Genomic DNA, 18,455 nt, shown 5'->3' with positions numbered 1-18,455 from the left:
TGGCGGCCGTCCTGAGCCCGGCGCTCGCCCGGGGCCGGCACTCGCCGTGGCCGGCTCTCCACGGCCGGCTCTCCAGGACCGGCGCTCCAGGACCGGCGCTCCAGGGCCGGCGCTCCAGGACCGGCCCTCCACGGCCGGCGCTCCAAGGCCGGCCCTCCACGGCCGGCGCTCCAAGGCCGGCCCTCCACGGCCGGCGCTCCAAGGCCGGCCCTCCACGGCCGGCCCTCCACGGCCGGCGCTCCAAGGCCGGCCCTCCAAGGCCGGCGCTCCAAGGCCGGCCCTCCACGGCCGGCGCTCCAAGGCCGGCCCTCGGCCAAGGGGTTCCTCAAACACCTCTTGGCCGCCTATAAATATGAGGGTCTCTCCCTCGACCCAGGTAATCCGAATTTGAGTACTGAAACGCTGTCGAACTCGTACCTCGCTCGTTTCTCTCAAGTCTCGACCACTAAACACTAAACCCTCTACAAACCACCTCAATCCTACTAATGTTGAGCGTCAGAGAGGTAAACAGAGGCAACCCCTCTGTTTCCCCTTTGTAGTTCACACCTTTCTGTTCACGTTTCAGGTGCTTGGACGAGATAGAGATCATCTACAGCTAAGGGACGGCTTGGGATACCAAGCCCGACACGCTCGAGTCGAGACGAGACCACTTGGTCCGGCCTTGGGTCTAACCGTCTGCGACTCCTAAATCGTTGTCCGAAAAACTGCGACAACAAACAGTCAGCACGAGGGCTTAGCAGTTGACTCGTGGACTTGGAGATCAACTCGAGGAATAAACTCAACTCAAGGAGTCATGTGAAGAGTTAGCACGAGGGCTTAGTAGTCGACGCGTGGACTCCAAACTCAACTTTAGGAGTGAACTCAACTAGAGGAGTCATGTTAAGAGTCAACACGTGGACTTAGCAGTCGACTCGTGGACTCGAAGCTCAACTCGAGGAGTGAACTCAACTCGAGGAGTCATGTGAACAGTCAGCACGAGGGCTTAGCAGTCGTGGACTCGAAGCTCAACTACAGGAGTGAACTCAACTCGAGGAGTCATGTGAAAAGTCAACACGAGGACTTAGCAGTCGACTCGTGGACTCGAAGCTCAACTCGATGATTTATGTGAACAGTCAGTAGGAGGACTTAGCAGCCGACTCGTGGACTCGAAGCTCAACTCGAGGAGTGAACTCAACTCGAGGAGTCATGTGAAGAGTCAGCACGAGGACTAAGCAGTCGACTCGTGGACTCGAAGCTCAACTCGAGGAGTGAACTCAACTAGAGGAGTCATGTGAACAGTCAGCACGAGGACTTAGCAGAAGGCTCGTTGACTCGAAGCTCAACTCGAGGAGTGAACTCAACTTGAGGAATCATGTGAACAGTCAGCACGAGGGCTTAGCAGTTGACTCGTGGCCTTGGAGCTCAACTCGAGGAATGAACTCAACTCGAGGAGTCATGTGAAGAGTCATCACGAGGGCTTAATAGTCGACTCGTGGACTCCAAACTCAACTCGAAGAGTGAACTCAACTCGAGGAGTCATGTTAAGAGTCAACACGTGGACTTAGCAGTCGACTCGTGGACTCGAAGCTCAACTCGAGGAGTGAACTCAACTCGAGGAGTCATGTGAACAGTCAGCACGAGGGCTTAGTAGTTAACTCGTGGACTCGAAGCTCAACTCGAGGAGTGAACTCAACTCGAGGAGTCATGTGAAAAGTCAACACGAGGACTTAGCAGTCGACTCGTGGACTCGAAGCTCAACTCGAGGAGTTATGTGAACAGTCAGCAGGAGAACTTAGCAGCCGACTCGTGGATTCGAAGCTCAACTCGAGGAGTCATGGGAAAAGTCAACACGAGGGCTTAGCAGTTGACTCGTGGACTTGGAGCTCAACTCGAGGAGTGAACTCAACTCGAGGAGTCATGTGAACAGTCAACACGAGGGCTTAGCAGTTAACTCGTGGACTCGAAGCTCAACTCGAGGAGTGAACTCAACTCGAGGAGTCATGTGAAGAGTCAGCACGAGGGCTTAGCAGTTAACTCGTGGACTCGAAGATCAACTCGAGGAGTGAACTCAACTCGAGGAGTCATGTGAAGAGTCAACACGTGGGCTTAACAGTCGACTCGTGGACTCGATGCTCAACTCGAGGAGTGAACTCAACTCGAGGAGTCATGTGAAGAGTCAGCACGAGGGCTTAGCAGTTTACTCGCGGACTTGAAGCTCAACTCGAGGAGTTAACTAAACTCGAGGAGTCATGTGAAGAGTAAGCACGAGGACTTAGCAGTCGACTCGTGGACTCGAAGCTCAACTCGAGGAGTGAACTCAACTCGAGGAGTCATGTGAACAGTCAGCACGAGGACTTAGCAGAAGAGTCGTTGACTAGAAGCTCAACTCGAGGAATCATGTGAACAGTCAACACGAGGGATTAGCAGTTGACTCGTGGACTTGGAGCTCAACTCGAGGAATAATCTCAACTCGAGGAGTCATGTGAAGAGTCAGCACGAGGGCGTAGTTGTCGACGCGTGGACTCCAAACTCAACTTTAGGAGTGAACTCAACTCGTGGAGTCATGTTAAGAGTCAACACGTGGACTTAGCAGTCGACTCGTGGACTCGAAGCTCAACTCGAGGAGTGAACTCAACTCGAGGAGTCATGGGAAAAGTCAGCTCGAGGGCTTAGCAGTTGACTCGTGGACTTGAAGCTCAACTCGAGGAGTGAACTAAATTCGAGGAGTCATGTGAAGAGTAAGCACGAGAACTTAGCAGTCGACTCGTGGACTCGAAGCTCAACTCGAGGAGTCATGTGAACAATCAGCACGAGGACTTAGCAGAAGACTCGTTGACTCGAAGCTCAACTCGAGGAATCATGTGAACAGTCAACACGAGGGCTTAGCAGTTGACTCGTGGACTTGGAGCTCAACTCGAGGAATAAACTCAACTCGAGGAGTCATGTGAAGAGTCAGCACGAGGGCTTAGTAGTCGACGCGTGGACTCCAAACTCAACTTTAGGAATGAACTCAACTCGTGGAGTCATCTTAAGAGTCAACACGTGGACTTAGCAGTCGACTCGTGGACTCGAAGCTCAACTCCAGGAGTGAACTCAACTCGAGGAGTCATGTGAACAGTCAGCACGATGGCTTAGCAGTTAACTCGTGGACTCGAAGCTCAACTCCAGGAGTGAACTCAACTCGAGAAGTCATGTGAAAAGTCAACACGAGGACTTAGCAGTCGACTAGTGGACTCGAAGCTCAACTCGAGGAGTTATGTGAACAGTCAGCAAGAGGACTTAGCAGTCGACTCATGGACTCGAAGCTCAACTCAAGGAGTGAACTCAACTCGAGGAGTCATGGGAAAAGTCAGCACGAGGGCTTAGCAGTTGACTCGTGGACTTGGAGCTCAACTAGAGGAGTGAACTCAACTCGAGGAGTCATGTGAAGAATCAGAACGAGGGCTTAGCAGTGTACTCGTGGACTCGAATCTCAACTCGAGGAGTGAACTAAACTCGAGGAGTCATGTGAAGAGTCAGCACGAGGACTAAGCAGTCGACTCGTGGACTCGAAGCTCAACTCGAGGAGTGAACTCAACTAGAGGAGTCATGTGAACAGTCAGCACGAGGACTTAGCAAAAGGCTCGTTGACTCGAAGCTCAACTCGAGGAGTGAACTCAACTCGAGGAATCATGTCAACAGTCAGCACGAGGGCTTAGCAGTTGAATCGTGGACTTGGAGCTCAACTCCAGGAATGAACTCAACTCGAGGAGTCATGTGAAGAGTCAGCACGAGGGCTTAATAGTCGGCTCGTGGACTCCAAACACAACTCAAAGAGTGAACTCAACTCGAGGAGTCATGTTAAGAGTCAACACGTGGAGTTAGCAGTCGACTCGTGGACTCGAAGCTCAACACGAGGAGTGAACTCAACTCGAGGAGTTATGTGAACAGTCAGCACGAGGGCTTAGCAGTTAACTCGTGGACTCGAAGCTCAACTCGAGGAGTGAACTCAATTCGAGGAGTCATGTGAAAAGTCAACACGAGGACTTAGCAGTCGACTCGTGGACTCGAAGCTCAACTCGAGGAGTTATGGGAACAGTCAGCAGGAGAACTTAGCAGCCGACTCGTGGACTCGAAGCTCAACTCGAGGGGTGAACTCAACTAGAGGAGTCATGGGAAAAGTCAGCACGAGGGCTTAGCAGTTGACTCGTGGACTTGGAGCTCAACTCGAGGAGTCATGTGAACAGTCAGCACGAGGGCTTAGCAGTTAACTCGTGGACTCGAAGCTCAACTCGAGGAGTGAACTCAACTCGAGAAGTCATGTGAAAAGTCAACACGAGGACTTAGGAGTCGACTCGTGGACTCGAAGCTCAACTCGAGGAGTTATGTGAACTGTCAGCAGGAGGACTAAGCAGCCGACTCGTGGACTCGAAGCTCAACTCGAGGAGTGAACTCAAATCGAGGAGTCATGGGAAAAGTCAGCTCGAGGGCTTAGCAGTTGACTCGTGGACTTGGAGCTCAACTCGAGGAGTGAACTCAACTCGAGGAGTCATGTGAAGAGTCAGCACGAGGACTTAGCAGTCGACTCGTGGACTCGAAGCTCAACTCCAGGAATTATGTGAACAGTCAGCAGGAGGACTTAGCAGCTGACTCGTGGACTCGAAGCTCAACTCGAGGAATGAACTCAACTCGAGGAGTCATGGGAAAAGTCAGCACGAGGGCTTAGCAGTTGACTCGTGGACTTGGAGCTCAACTAGAGGAGTGAACTCAACTCGAGGAGTCATGTGAAGAGTCAGCACGAGGGCTTAGCAGTTTACTCGTGGACTCGAAGTTCAACTCGAGGAGTGAACTAAACTCGAGGAGTCATGTGAAGAGTCTGCACGAGGACTTAGCAGTCGACTCGTGGACTCGTGGAGTGAACTCAACTCGAGGAGTCATGTGAACAGTCAGCACGAGAACTTAGTAGAAGGCTCGTTGACTCGAAGCTCAACTCGAGGAGTGAACTCAACTCGAGGAATCATGTGAACAGTCAGCACGAGGGCTTAGCAGTTGACTCGTGGACTTGGAGCTCAACTCGAGGAATGAACTCAACTCGAGGAGTCATGTGAAGAGTCAGCACGAGGGCTTAATAATCGACTCGTGGACTCCAAACTCAACTCGAAGAGTGAACTCAACTCGAGGAGTCATGTTAAGAGTGAACACGTGGACTTAGCAGTCGACTCGTGGACTCGAAGCTCAACTCGAGGAGTGAACTCAACTCGAGGAGTCATGTGAACAGTCAGCACGAGGGCTTAGCAGTTAACTCGTGGACTCGAAGCTCAACTCCAGGAGTGAACTCAACTCGAGAAGTCATGTGAAAAGTCAACACGAGGACTTAGCAGTCGACTCGTTGGACTTAACAGTCAGCAGGAGGACTTAGCAGCCGGCTCGTGGACTCGAAGCTCAACTCGAGGAGTGAACTCAACACGAGGAGTCATGGGAAAAGTCAGCACGAGGGCTTAGCAGTTGACTCGTGGACTTGGAGCTCAACTCGAGGAGTGAACTCAACTCGAGGAGTCATGTGAAGAGTCAACACGAGGGCTTAGCAGTTTACTCGTGGACTCGAAGATCAACTCGAGGAGTGAACTAAACTCGAGGAGTCATGTGAAGAGTTAGCACGAGGACTTAGCAATCGACTCGTGGACTCGAAGCTCAACTCGAGGACTGAACTCAACTCGAGGAGTCATGTGAATAGTCAGCACGAGGACTTAGCAGAAGACTCGTTGACTCGAAGCTAAACTTGAGTAATCATGTGAACAGTCAGCACGAGGGCTTAATAGTCGACTCGTGGAGTCCAAACTCAACTCGAGGAGTGAACTCAACTTGAGGAGTCATGTTAAGAGTCAACACGTGGAGTTAGTAGTCGACTCGTGGACTCGAAGCTCAACTCGAGGAGTTATGTGAACAGTCAGCAGGATGACTTAGCAGCCGACTCGTAGACTCGAAGCTCAACTCGAGGAGTGTACTCAACTCGAGGAGTCATGGGAAAAGTAAGCAAGTGGACTTACCAGTTGACTCGTGGACTTTGAGCTCAACTCAAGGAGTCATGTGAAGAGTCAGCACGAGGGCTTAGCAGTTTACTCATGGGCTCGAAGCTCACCTCGAGGAGTGAACTAAACTCGAGGAGTCATGTGAAGAGTCAGCACGAGGACTTAGTAGTCGACCGTGGACTCGAAGCTGAACTTGAGGAGTGAACTCAACTCGAGGAGTCATGTGAACAGTCCGCACGAGGACTTAGCAGAAGACTCGTTGACTCGAAGCTCAACTCGAGGAATCATGTGAACAGTCAGCACGAGGGCTTAGCAGTTGACTCGTGGACTTGGAGCTCAACTCGAGGAATAAACTCAACTCGAGGAGTCATGTGAAGAGTCAGCACGAGGGCTTAGTAGTCGACGCGTGGACTCCAAACTCAACTCGAGGAGTGAACTCAACTCGAGGAGTCATGTTAAGAGTCAACAGGTGGACTTAGCAGTCGACTCGTGGACTCAAAGCTCAACTCGAGGAGTGAACTCAACTCGAGGAGTCATGGGAAAAGTCAGCACGAGGGCTTAGCATGTGACTCGTGAACTTGGAGCTCAACTCGAGGAGTGAACTCAACTTGAGGAGTGATGTGAAGAGTCAGCACGAGGGCTTAGCAGTTTACTCGTGGACTCGAAGCTCAACTCGAGGAGTGAACTAAACTCGAGGAGTCATGTGTAGAGTCAGCACGAGGACTTAGCAATCGACTCGTGGAGTCGAAGCTCAACTCGAGGAGTGAACTCAACTCGAGGAGTCATGTGAATAGTCAGCACGAGGACTTAGCAGAAGACTCGTTGACTCGAAGCTCAACTTGAGGAATCATGTGAACAGTCAGCACGAGGGCTTAATAGTCGATTCGTGGACTCCAAACTCAACTCGAGGAGTGAACTCAACTCGAGGAGTCATGTTAAGAGTCAACACGTGGACTTAGCAGTCGACTCGTGGACTCGAAGCTCAACTCGAGGAGTCATGTGAACAGTCAGCACGAGGGCTTAGCAGTTAACTCGTGGACACGAAGCTCAACTCGAGGAGTCATGTGAAAAGTCAACACGAGGACTTAGCAGTCGACTCGTGGACTCGAAGCTCAACTCGAGGAGTGAACTCAACTCGAGGAGTCATGGGAAAAGTAAGCAAGAGGACTTACCAGTTGACTCGTGGACTTGGAGCTCAACTCGAGGAGTCATGTGAAGAGTCAGCACGAGGGCTTAGCAGTTTACTCGTGGACTCGAAGCTCACCTCGAGGAGTGAACTAAACTCGAGGAGTCATGTGAAGAGTCAGCACGAGGACTTAGTAGTCGACTCGTGGACTCGAAGCTCAACTTGAGGAGTGAACTCAACTCGAGGAGTCATGTGAACAGTCAGCACGAGGACTTAGCAGAAGACTCGTTGACTCGAAGCTCAACTCGAGGAATCATGTGAACAGTCAGCACGAGGGCTTAGCAGTTGACTCGTGGACTTGGAGCTCAACTTGAGGAATAAACACAACTCGAGGAGTCATGTGAAGAGTCAGCACGAGGGCTTAGTAGTCGACGCGTGGACTCCAAACTCAACTCGAGGAGTGAACTCAACTCGAGGAGTCATGTTAAGAGTCAACACGTGGACTTAGCAGTCGACTCGTGGACTCAAAGCTCAACTCGAGGAGTGAATTCAACTCGAGGAGTCATGGGAAAAGTCAGCACGAGGGCTTAGCAGTTGACTCGTGAACTAGGAGCTCAACTCGAGGAGTGAACTCAACTCGAGGAGTCATGTGAAGAGTCAGCACGAGGGCTTAGCAGTTTACTCGTGGACTCGAAGCTCAACTCGAGGAGTGAACTAAACTCGAGGAGTCATGTGTAGAGTCAGCACGAGGACTTAGCAATCGACTCGTGGACTCGAAGCTCAACTCGAGGAGTGAACTCAACTCGAGGACTCATGTGAATAGTCAGCACGAGGACTTAGCAGAAGACTCGTTGACTCGAAGCTCAACTTGAAGAATCATGTGTACAGTCAGCACGAGGGCTTAATAGTCGACTCGTGGACTCCAAACTCAACTAGAGGAGTGAACTCAACTCGAGGAGTAATGTTAAGAGTCAACACGTGGACTTAGCAGTCGACTCGTGGACTCGAAGCTCAACTCGAGGAGTGAACTCAACTCGAGGAGTCATGTGAACAGTCAGCACGAGGGCTTAGCAGTTAACTCGTGGACTCGAAGCTCAACTCGAGGATTCATGTGAAAAGTCAACACGAGGACTTAGCAGTCGACTCGTGGACTCGAAGCTCAACTCGAGGAGTTATGTGAACAGTCAGCAGGATGAGTTAGCAGCCGACTCGTGGACTCGAAGCTCAACTCGAGGAGTGAACTCAACTCGAGGAGTCATGGGAAAAGTCAGCAAGAGGGCTTACCAGTTGACTCGTGGACTCGAAGCTCAACTCGAGGAGTGAACTCAACTCGACGAGTCATGTGAACAGTCAGCACGAGGACTTAGCAGAAGACTCGTTGACTCGAAGCTCAACTCGAGGAATCATGTGAACAGTCAGCACGAGGGCTTAGCAGTTGACTCGTGGACTTGGAGCTCAACTCGAGGAATAAACTCAACTCGAGAAGTCATGTGAAGAGTCAGCACGAGGGCTTAGTAGTCGACTCGTGGACTCAAAGCTCAACTCGAGGAGTGAACTCAACTCGAGGAGTCATCTGAAAAGTCAGCACGAGGGCTTAGCAGTTAACTCATGGACTCGAAGCTCAACTCGAGGAGTGAACTCAACTCAAGGAGTCAGGTGAAAAGTCAACACGAGGACTTAGCAGTCGACTCGTGGACTCGAAGCTCAACTTGAGGAGTTATGTGAACAGTCAGCAGGAGGACTTAGCAGCCGACTCATGGACTCGAAGCTCAACTCGAGGAGTGAACTCAACTCGAGGAGTCATGTGAAAAGTCAGCACGAGGGCTTAGCAGTTGACTCGTGGACTTGGAGCTCAACTCGAGGAGTGAACTCAACTCGAGGAGTCATGTGAAGAGTCAGCACGAGGGCTTAGCAGTTTACTTGTGGACTCGAAGCTCAACTCGAGGAGTGAACTAAACTCGAGGAGTCATGTGAAGAGTCAGCACGAGGACTTAGCAGTCGACTCGTGGACTCGAAGCTCAACTCGAGGAGTGAACTAAACTCGAGGAGTCATGTGAACAGTCAGCACGAGGACTTAGCAGAAGACTCGTTGACTCGAAGCTCAACTCGAGGAATCATGTGAACAGTCAGCACGAGGGCTTAGCAGTTGACTCGTGGACTTGGAGCTCAACTCGAGGAATAAACTCAACTCGAGAAGTCATGTGAAGAGTCAGCACGAGGGCTTAGTAGTCGACGCGTGGACTCCAAACTCAACTCGAGGAGTGAACTAAACTCGAGGAGTCATGTTAAGAGTCAACACGTGGACTTAGCAGTCGACTCGTGGACTCAAAGCTCAACTCGAGGAGTGAACTCAACTCGAGGAGTCATCTGAAAAGTCAGCACGAGGGCTTAGCAGTTAACTCATGGACTCGAAGCTCAACTCGAGGAGTGAACTCAACTCAAGGAGTCAGGTGAAAAGTCAACACGAGGACTTAGCAGTCGACTCGTGGACTCGAAGCTCAACTTGAGGAGTTATGTGAACAGTCAGCAGGAGGACTTAGCAGCCGACTCATGGACTCGAAGCTCAACTCGAGGAGTGAACTCAACTCGAGGAGTCATGTGAAAAGTCAGCACGAGGGCTTAGCAGTTGACTCGTGGACTTGGAGCTCAACTCGAGGAGTGAACTCAACTCGAGGAGTCATGTGAAGAGTCAGCACGAGGGCTTAGCAGTTTACTTGTGGACTCGAAGCTCAACTCGAGGAGTGAACTAAACTCGAGGAGTCATGTGAAGAGTCAGCACGAGGACTTAGCAGTCGACTCGTGGACTCGAAGCTCAACTCGAGGAGTGAACTCAACTCGAGGAGTCATGTGAACAGTCAGCACGAGGGCTTAGCAGAAGACTCGTTGACTCGAAGCTCAACTCGAGGAGTGAACTTGTTGTACTTTTAGCCCTAATCTATGCAACCAAAATGATCTAGCAACAACTACTCAGATTCGTGCAAGAAAGTAAAGTACTGAAATGAAAAGACACAACCAGATTTTTCCCGTGCTTCGATCCAAAAAGATCTACGTGCACGTTGAGCTTCGTAGGAGATACTCGGTCTGTACTAGCTTTGTCTCGATTACACCCTCAAGATCACCAATCTCTCAAACTCACGAATACAACCTCACACTCTCAATCACAGGCAATTCTTTTTACCCGTTTCACACAAGAAACACGATCAAGCCGATCGCTCAAGAACAAACCACTCAGAGAGAAGAAGAATAGAGAAAACCCTAACACAGTATTCGAACAGGACACAATGACTCGAACAAAAGGTCTTGAGCTCATTTATAAGAGATAGGCTATCACGAAGAAATGCTCGACTGTCAGATCAGGTGAGATCAACGGCTTCTGTTCTTTTATGCGCTACGATGTCGTTTCACCGACAGAGCACAACCCTAAGAAGCTGAGGCCTTTTGATCTTCATCCCAGTGGGCCTCAGCTAATGGGCTTCGGCAAAAGAGTTGCTGGGCTTCCAAATCCAACAATCTCCATCTGAAGCTCAGCAAGCTCCACCTTAATCGAGACATCACCAATACAGACCGGCTTCTTCAACCACATCATCGCTCGGTACCTGCAAACACATCACTCAACAAACAATAAGTCTAAGCAGTGCTTAAACTTAGTGTTAGTAACCACTTTAGTACCCATATCAGTTGGATTACTTTCAGTATCAATTTTCTGGAGCTTTACCACGTCAGAGGCGATCAAATCCCTGATGTAGTGAAACCTTATGTCCACATGTTTTGTTCTTTCATGATACACAGGATTTTTACTTAAGTGTATAGCACTTTGACTATCTAAATAAACATCCACAGTGTTACTGATAAGATGAGCTTCTTTCAATAAGCCCTGAAGCCAAACAACTTCCTTAAAAGCATCACACACAGCAATATATTCAGATTCAGTGGTAGACAAGGCAACAACAGACTGCAAGTTAGACTTCCAAGAAATACAATTGCTCCCAAGAGTGAAACAGAACGAAGTAGTAGACTTTCTATTGTCCCTATCACCACCATAATCAGCATCAACATAGCCAATCAGATCAAACAAAGAGCTACGCTTGCCATAGCACAAACCAATATCAATAGTACTACTTACATATGCAATAACACATTTCAACGCATTCCAATGCACATTTCCAGGATTAGACATAAACCTACTCAGAACAGATATAGCATAAGATAAATCAGGCCTAGTGCTAATCATGGCATACATCAAAGAACCTATAGCATTTGCATAAGGCACAGATTCCATTTTCAGGATTTCAGACCTGGATTGAGGGCACTGTGTCTTATCAAGAATAAAATGAGGAGCAAGAGGCATCAGAACAGTTTTGCAATTCAAATTACCAAACTTAGAAACAACCTTTTCAAGATAAGGCTTTTGATGAACACGAAGCATGCAATTTTTCCTATCTCTATCAATAATCATACCAAGAATTTTTCTAGCAGGGCCTAGATCTTTCATATCAAAAGCAGAATTAAGATCACTCTTAAGCTTGTTTATCTTAACAACAGACTTGCTAGCTATAAGCATATCATCAACATAAAGTAACAGATAAACAGGCATATCATTCAGAGAAGAGAAATAAAAGCAACTATCATATTCACTCCGAGTAAAACCAATACCAAGGACAAAAAAATCAAATTTCTTATACCATTGCCTGGGGCTCTGTTTCAAGCCATACAGAGATTTCTTGAGGAGGCAAACCTGTTCTGCATTTGCTTTGTCAATAAATCCCTCAGGTTGTCTCATATAAATTTTTTCCTCCAAGTCACCATGGAGAAAAGCAGTCTTGACATCTAACTGTTCCAATTCAAGATCAAAGCAAGCAACCAGAGAGAGGATGATTCTAATCGTTTTGAATTTGACCACAGGGGAGAAAATCTCCGTGAAGTCAATTCCCTCTCTCTGGGTGTAGCCTTTTGCAACCAATCTAGCTTTAAATCTAGGAGGGTCCTGATCAAATAGACCCTCTTTGATTTTGTAAAGCCACCTGCACTCCACCAATTTCTGTGTCTTTGGCTTTTCAACCAAAATCCAAGTCTTATTAATTTCCAAAGACTTCATCTCATCTTTCATGGCCTCAAGCCATTTTTCTTTGTGTTCAGAACCCATGGCATCCACATAAGACTCAGGCTCAAAGGTTTTCAGGTCTTGGGCAGCTATCAGGGCAGTGTAAACTAGGTCAGCATATGAGAACCTGGCAGGTGGTCTAATGTCCCTCCTAGTTCTATCTCTAGTCAACTGATAGTTTTCTAGCTCTTCCTGAGCTGAAACATCATGATGTTCAGTTTGATCAGTGTGCTCTAACCTGATAGGTGGCTCCTAATCAGTGGCCTGATCATCATTGTGCTCAACATCAGGTTGAGGTTCCCTATAAGGCTCAGGGGCAAGGACACTAGGCTCCACCTCAATGGTTGGACTCTCAGTTTCAGGGGCAGACTCATCAAGGGGGGTGTCAACAGGTTCAGACGGTAATTTACAAGGAAAGTTTTTCTCATCAAACACTACATCCCTGCTAATGATGATCTTAATACCCTTAGAGTCTCTATCCCATAACCTATAACCTTTGGTTCCCTGTTGCTGTTGGTATCCTACCAGGACACATCTGATGGATCTCGGGTCTAACTTACCTTCTCTATGGTGAGCATAGGCAGCACAGCCAAAGATCCTAAGGTGACTCAGGTCTGGCTTCCTATTGGTCCAAACTTCTATGGGGGTCTTAAACTCTAAGGTTCTGTTTGGGCTCCTACTGATGAGGTAGGTAGCAGTGTATAAGGCTTCACCCCAAAAGGCTTTAGGCAGACCAGAGGTAAACAGGAGGCCCCTAACTTTTTCTAGCAGGGTCCTATTCATTCTCTCAGCAACCCCATTTTGCTGAGGGGTACTCCTAACAGTTCTATGCCTAAGGATGCCATGTTCTTTACAGAAATTATCAAATTCAGTGTTGCAAAATTCCAAACCATTGTCAGTTCTAAGTGTTTTCAGAGTCTTGTTGATTTGATTTTCCTCAAGGAGTTTCCATTCTGTAAATCTAAGGAAAGCTTCATCCTTAGTTTTAAGAAGGAAGGTCCACACTCTCCTTGAGTAATCATCAACAATACTCATAAAATACTTGTTTCCACCATGAGTTTCATGACTTTCTGGACCCCACAAATCAGCATGTACATAGTCCAGGTTGGCACATGAGAGATGAGTGCCAGCCGTGAATCTAAGTCTATGTTGTTTTGACATGACACAGGGTTCACAGAAAGACAAGTCAGATAGAGAGTTCTTACCCAACATACCTTGCTTATGCAGAACAGTCAAGCCCTTTTGACTCATATGTCCCAGCCTCAGATGCCAAAGTTGGGTCTTTGCATTGTTAGTATCAACAAACAACGAACTATGCACATCAAGATTGTAATATTTACCATCAAGAATATACAGACCATTGGTAAGAGTAGCAGACAGAACATGCTTATTATTTTTGCAAACAGTAAGAACACCATTTTGAGCACCATAAGAGAAAACTAACTTATTAAGCACTCCCAAGGAAATGAGATTCCTTTTAAGGTCAGGAATGAACCTAACCTCAGTCAGAGTTATCACTTTTCCATTGTTCAACATCAGATTAACAGAACCAATACCAACCACACCACACATGTTGTTATTTCCCATATACACATATTGGTTAGACACAGGAGACAAGTCAACAAACCAATCACTATGAGGACACATATGGAAAGTACAACCTGTATCTAACACCCAATTATCAAAGCTAGTATTCTCAGATACATTCAACACTTCAGAAGATTCAATCACAGGGTTAGAAGAGGAGGCAACATTGGTTTCAGGGTTAGTATTACTCTTGTTCTTTTCAAGCCATTTGAAACAATCTTTTCTCAAGTGACCAGCCTTACCACAGTGATAACATTTTCTGGTTTCTGACTGGTTCTTGGAAGATTTTTCTTTGGCTTTCTTGTTCTTGTTATTTCCATTACCAGACTTATTCTTAACAAACAGATTAGTACCAGACTTAGACTTTTGAGTCTTCAATTCCATCTCCCTAGTCTTAAGAGCAGAACATAACAGATCATAACTAGGAACAGTACCAGAGTATTGAAAAGCATCCTTGACAACTTGATAACTATCAGGTATTGAGTTCATCAAAATCATAACAGTGCTGGTGTCATCTAACTCGTGATCAGTCCCTTTAAGCACAAGGGTGCGCTTAAGGAACTCATCCAAGTTGTCATCGACAGACTTTGATGAATCCATCTTATAAGAAAATAAAGATGCTTTCAAATAAGCCAGATTAGGAGCAGACTGATTAGAGAACAGGGTCTCAAGTTTACCCCAAAGAGCAAGATGGGTCTTACTGCCATATACCTTTCTGATGACGCCATCTGAGAGGTTGAGAATGAGGAGATTGAAGGCTTCTTCATCGATCTCCGACTTTCTCTTTCTGCAATCTTCAGTCCTGAACTCTTCTTTGGGCTCAAGGGTAATCAACACCTTGTGGTGAGAGAGCAGGGCTCGAATCTTAGTGCTCCACACTCCAAAGTCAGTCTTTCCGTCATAAGCAGAGATTTCCAATCGTCCAATCCCCATCCTCAGTTTCTGGGATTCAAAGAAACAAACACAGAAGCAACACAACAAGAACTGAGCGAGAACTTAACACACAAGAACAGTAGATATATAAAACAGATCAATCAAAGAAACAAAGAAAACCCTAGGATCCAGCGAAACTAGGGTTAGGGCAAGGATCGCTCGAAGAACACGGGTCTACGAGAAGAAAAAGGCTCTGATACCACTGTCGTACTTTTAGCCCTAATCTATGCAACCAAGATGATCTAACAACAACTACTCAGATTCGTGCAAGAGAGTAAAGTACTGAAATGAAAAGACACAACCAGATTTTTCCCGTGCTTCGATCCAAAAAGATCTACGTGCACGTTGAGCTTCGTGGGAGAAACTCGGTCTGTACTAGCTTTGTCTCGATTACACCCTCAAGATCACCAATCTCTCAAACTCACGAATACAACCTCACACTCTCAATCACAGGCAATTCTTTTTACCAGTTTCACACAAGAAACACGATCAAGCCGATCGCTCAAGAACAAACCACTCAGAGAGAAGAAGAATAGAGAAAACCCTAACACAGTATTCGAACAGGACACAATGACTCGAACAAAAGGTCTCGAGATCATTTATAAGAGATAGGCTATCACGAAGAAATGCTCGACCGTCAGATCAGGTGAGATCAACGGCTTCTGTTCTTTTATGCGCTACGATGTCGTTTCACCGACAGAGCACAACCCTAAGAAGCTGAAGCCTTTTGATCTTCATCCTAGTGGGCCTCAGCTAATGGGCTTCAGCAAAAGAGTTGCTGGGCTTCCAAATCCAACAGAACTCAACTCGAGGAGTGAACTCAACTCGAGGAGTCATGTGAACAGTCAGCACGAGGGCTTAGCAGTTGACTCGTGGACTTAGAGCTCAACTCGAGAAATGAACTCAAATCGAGGAGTCATGTGAAGAGTCAGCACGAGGGCTTAGTAGTCGACTCGTGGACTTCAAGCTCAACTCGAGGAGTGAACTCAACTCGAGGAGTCATGTTAAGAGTCAACACGTGGACTTAGCAGTCGACTCGTGGACTCGAAGCTCAACTCGAGGAGTGAACTCAACTCGAGGAGTCATGTGAACACTCAGCACGAGGGCTTAACAGTTGACTCATGGACTCGAAGCTAAACTCGAGGAGTGAACTCAAATCAAGGAGTCATGTGAAAAGTCAACACGAGGACTTAGCAGTCGACTCGTGGACTCGAAGCTCAACTCGAGGAGTGAACTCAACTGGAGGAGTCATGTGAAGAGGCAACACGAGGACTTAGCAGTCGACTCGTGGACTAGAAGCTCAACTCGAGGAGTGAACTCAACTCGATTAGGCATGTGAAGAGTCAGCACGAGGGCTTAGCAGTTGACTCGTGGACTTGGAGCTCAACTCGAAGAGTGAACTCAACTCGAGGAGTCATGTGTACAGTCAGCATAAGGGCTTAGCAGTTGACTCGTGGACTTGGAGCTCAACTCGAGGAGTGAATTCAACTCGAGGAGTTATGTGAAGAGTCAGCACGAGGGTTGAGCAGTTGACTCGTGGACTCGAAGCTTAGCTCGAGGAGAGAACTCAACTCGAGGAGTCATGTGAAGAGTCAGCACGAGGGCTTAGCAGTTGACTCGTGGATTCGAAGCTCAACTCGAGGAGTGAACTCAACTCGAAGAGTCATGTGAACAGTCAGTGTTGTCGCTGTTTTTCAGACAACGATTTAGGAGTCAAAGGCGGTTAGACCCAAGGCCGGACCAAGTGGTCTCGTCTTGACTCGAGCGTGTCGGACTTGGTATCCCAAGTCGTCCCTTAGCTGTGAATGTCCCTTGAGTTCGTAAGAGTACCTGAGAAGGAGTAAAGAACAAGTGAACTAGGAAGGGAAAACAGAGGGGGGGCCTCTGTTTACCTCTCCGACGCTCAACATTAGTAGGATTGAGGTGGATTATAGAGGTTTTAGAGGTGGTGAGAGGCTAAAGATGAGCGAAACGAGTGAAGTACGAGTTCGACAGCGTTTCGGGACTCAAAATTGGATTACCTGTGTCGGGGGCTGAACACCTATATTTATAGATGACCAAGGGGTGTTTGAGGAACCCCTTGGCCGAGGGAAGACTCCAGAGTCGGCCATTGGCCGGGGGAAGACTCTAGAGTCGGCCAATGGCCGAGGGAACACTTTAGAGCCGGCCATTGGCCGAGGGAAGACTCTAGAGCCGGCCATTGTCCGAGGGAAGACTCTAGAGTTGGACAATGGCTGAGGGAAGACTCTAGAGCCGGCCATGGCCGAGGGAAGACTCTAGAGTCGGCCAATGGCCGAGGGAAGACTCTAGAGCCGACCATGGCCGAGGGAAGACTCTAGAGCCGGCAATTGGCCGAGGGAAGACTCTAGAGTCGGCCAATGGCCGAGGGAAGACTCTAGAGTCGGCCAATGGCCGAGGGAAGACTCTAGAGCTGGCCATGGCCGAAGGAAGACTCTAGAGCGTCGGCCATTAGCCGAGGTCGAGCTGAGGCCGAGGTTGAGCTCATCAGGCTGAGGTCGAGCTGAGGCCGAGGTATAGCTTGTCAGGCCGAGGGATGCGAAGTCGAGCTGAGGTCGAGGTCGAGCTCGTCAGGCCGAGGTCGAGCTCACCAGGCCGAGGTCGAGCTCGTCAGGCCGAGTTGAGGCCGAGCTAAGCAGGCCGAGCTAAGGCCGAGCTAAGGAGGCCGAGCTTAGGAGGCCGAGCTGAGGCCGAGCTCATCAGGCCGAGGTCGAGCTCATCAGGCCGAGGTCGAGCTGAGGCCGAGGTCGAGCTCAAGAAGTTGGAGGTCGGCCATGGAGCTGGAGGCCGAGCTCATGAGGCCGGAGGTCAGCCATGCGTCGGGGTAGTCCCGGGGTGGTTTCTATCACGGTCGTCGCTGCTCTACCGGGCCGAGATGGACCGGTAACATTAGCCCCCTGAGTTTCCGGTCGAGCGTAGGTTGAGTGGAAACTCAAAATCTACACTTTCATGCGGATGCGGGATGAACGCTCTTGGGTTTGTGTCACGGGGGACGGCCTTTGCGCATCGCGATGGACGGCCTTTGTGCATCACGAGGAACGGCCTTTGTGCGTCACGAGGGATGGCCTTTGTGCGTCGCGAGGGACGGCTTTGTGCGTCACGAGGGACGGCCTTTGTGCGTCGCGAGGGACGACTTTTGTACGTCGCGAGGGACGACTTTTGTTTCGAGTTGATCGCGCGTGGCTTATTTTCTCGACCTACCAATGAAGGTGTGATCTATTTGCACGGCTTTACTGTGCGCGGCTTATTTTCTCGACCTACCAATGAAGGCGTGATCGATTAGCACGACTTTATTGTGCGTGGCTTATTTTCACGACCTACCAATGAAGGCGTGATCGATTTGCACGGCTTGGGCCTCGGCGAGCGCGATGCCACTTTTGTGTGGCCGGGTTTCCCGTGGGCGCTGGCTAGACCAGATACGTCCGACGGACGCAAGCCTTTGAAACCCATTTGAAACTCGCTGCCTTTCGGCTCACGAGCTGGGCGGCGAGCGCGGTGCCACATTTGCGTGACGAGGTTTCCCGTGGACGCTGGCTAGACCAGATACGTCCTGCGGACGCAAGCCTTTGAAACCCATTTGAAACTCCCTGCCATTCGGCTCACGAGCTAGGCAGCGAGCGTGGTGCCACATTTGCGTGACGAGGTTTCCCGTGGACGCTGGCTAGACCAGATACGTCCTGCGGACGCAAGCCTTTGAAACCCA

The sequence above is a fragment of the Urtica dioica genome, chromosome 3 (assembly GCF_054948205.1).
Source record: "Urtica dioica subsp. dioica isolate 48M chromosome 3, U.dioica_male_clone48M_v1_H2, whole genome shotgun sequence".
Lineage (NCBI taxonomy): Eukaryota > Viridiplantae > Streptophyta > Magnoliopsida > Rosales > Urticaceae > Urtica > Urtica dioica.
This window is presented reverse-complemented; position numbering follows the sequence as displayed.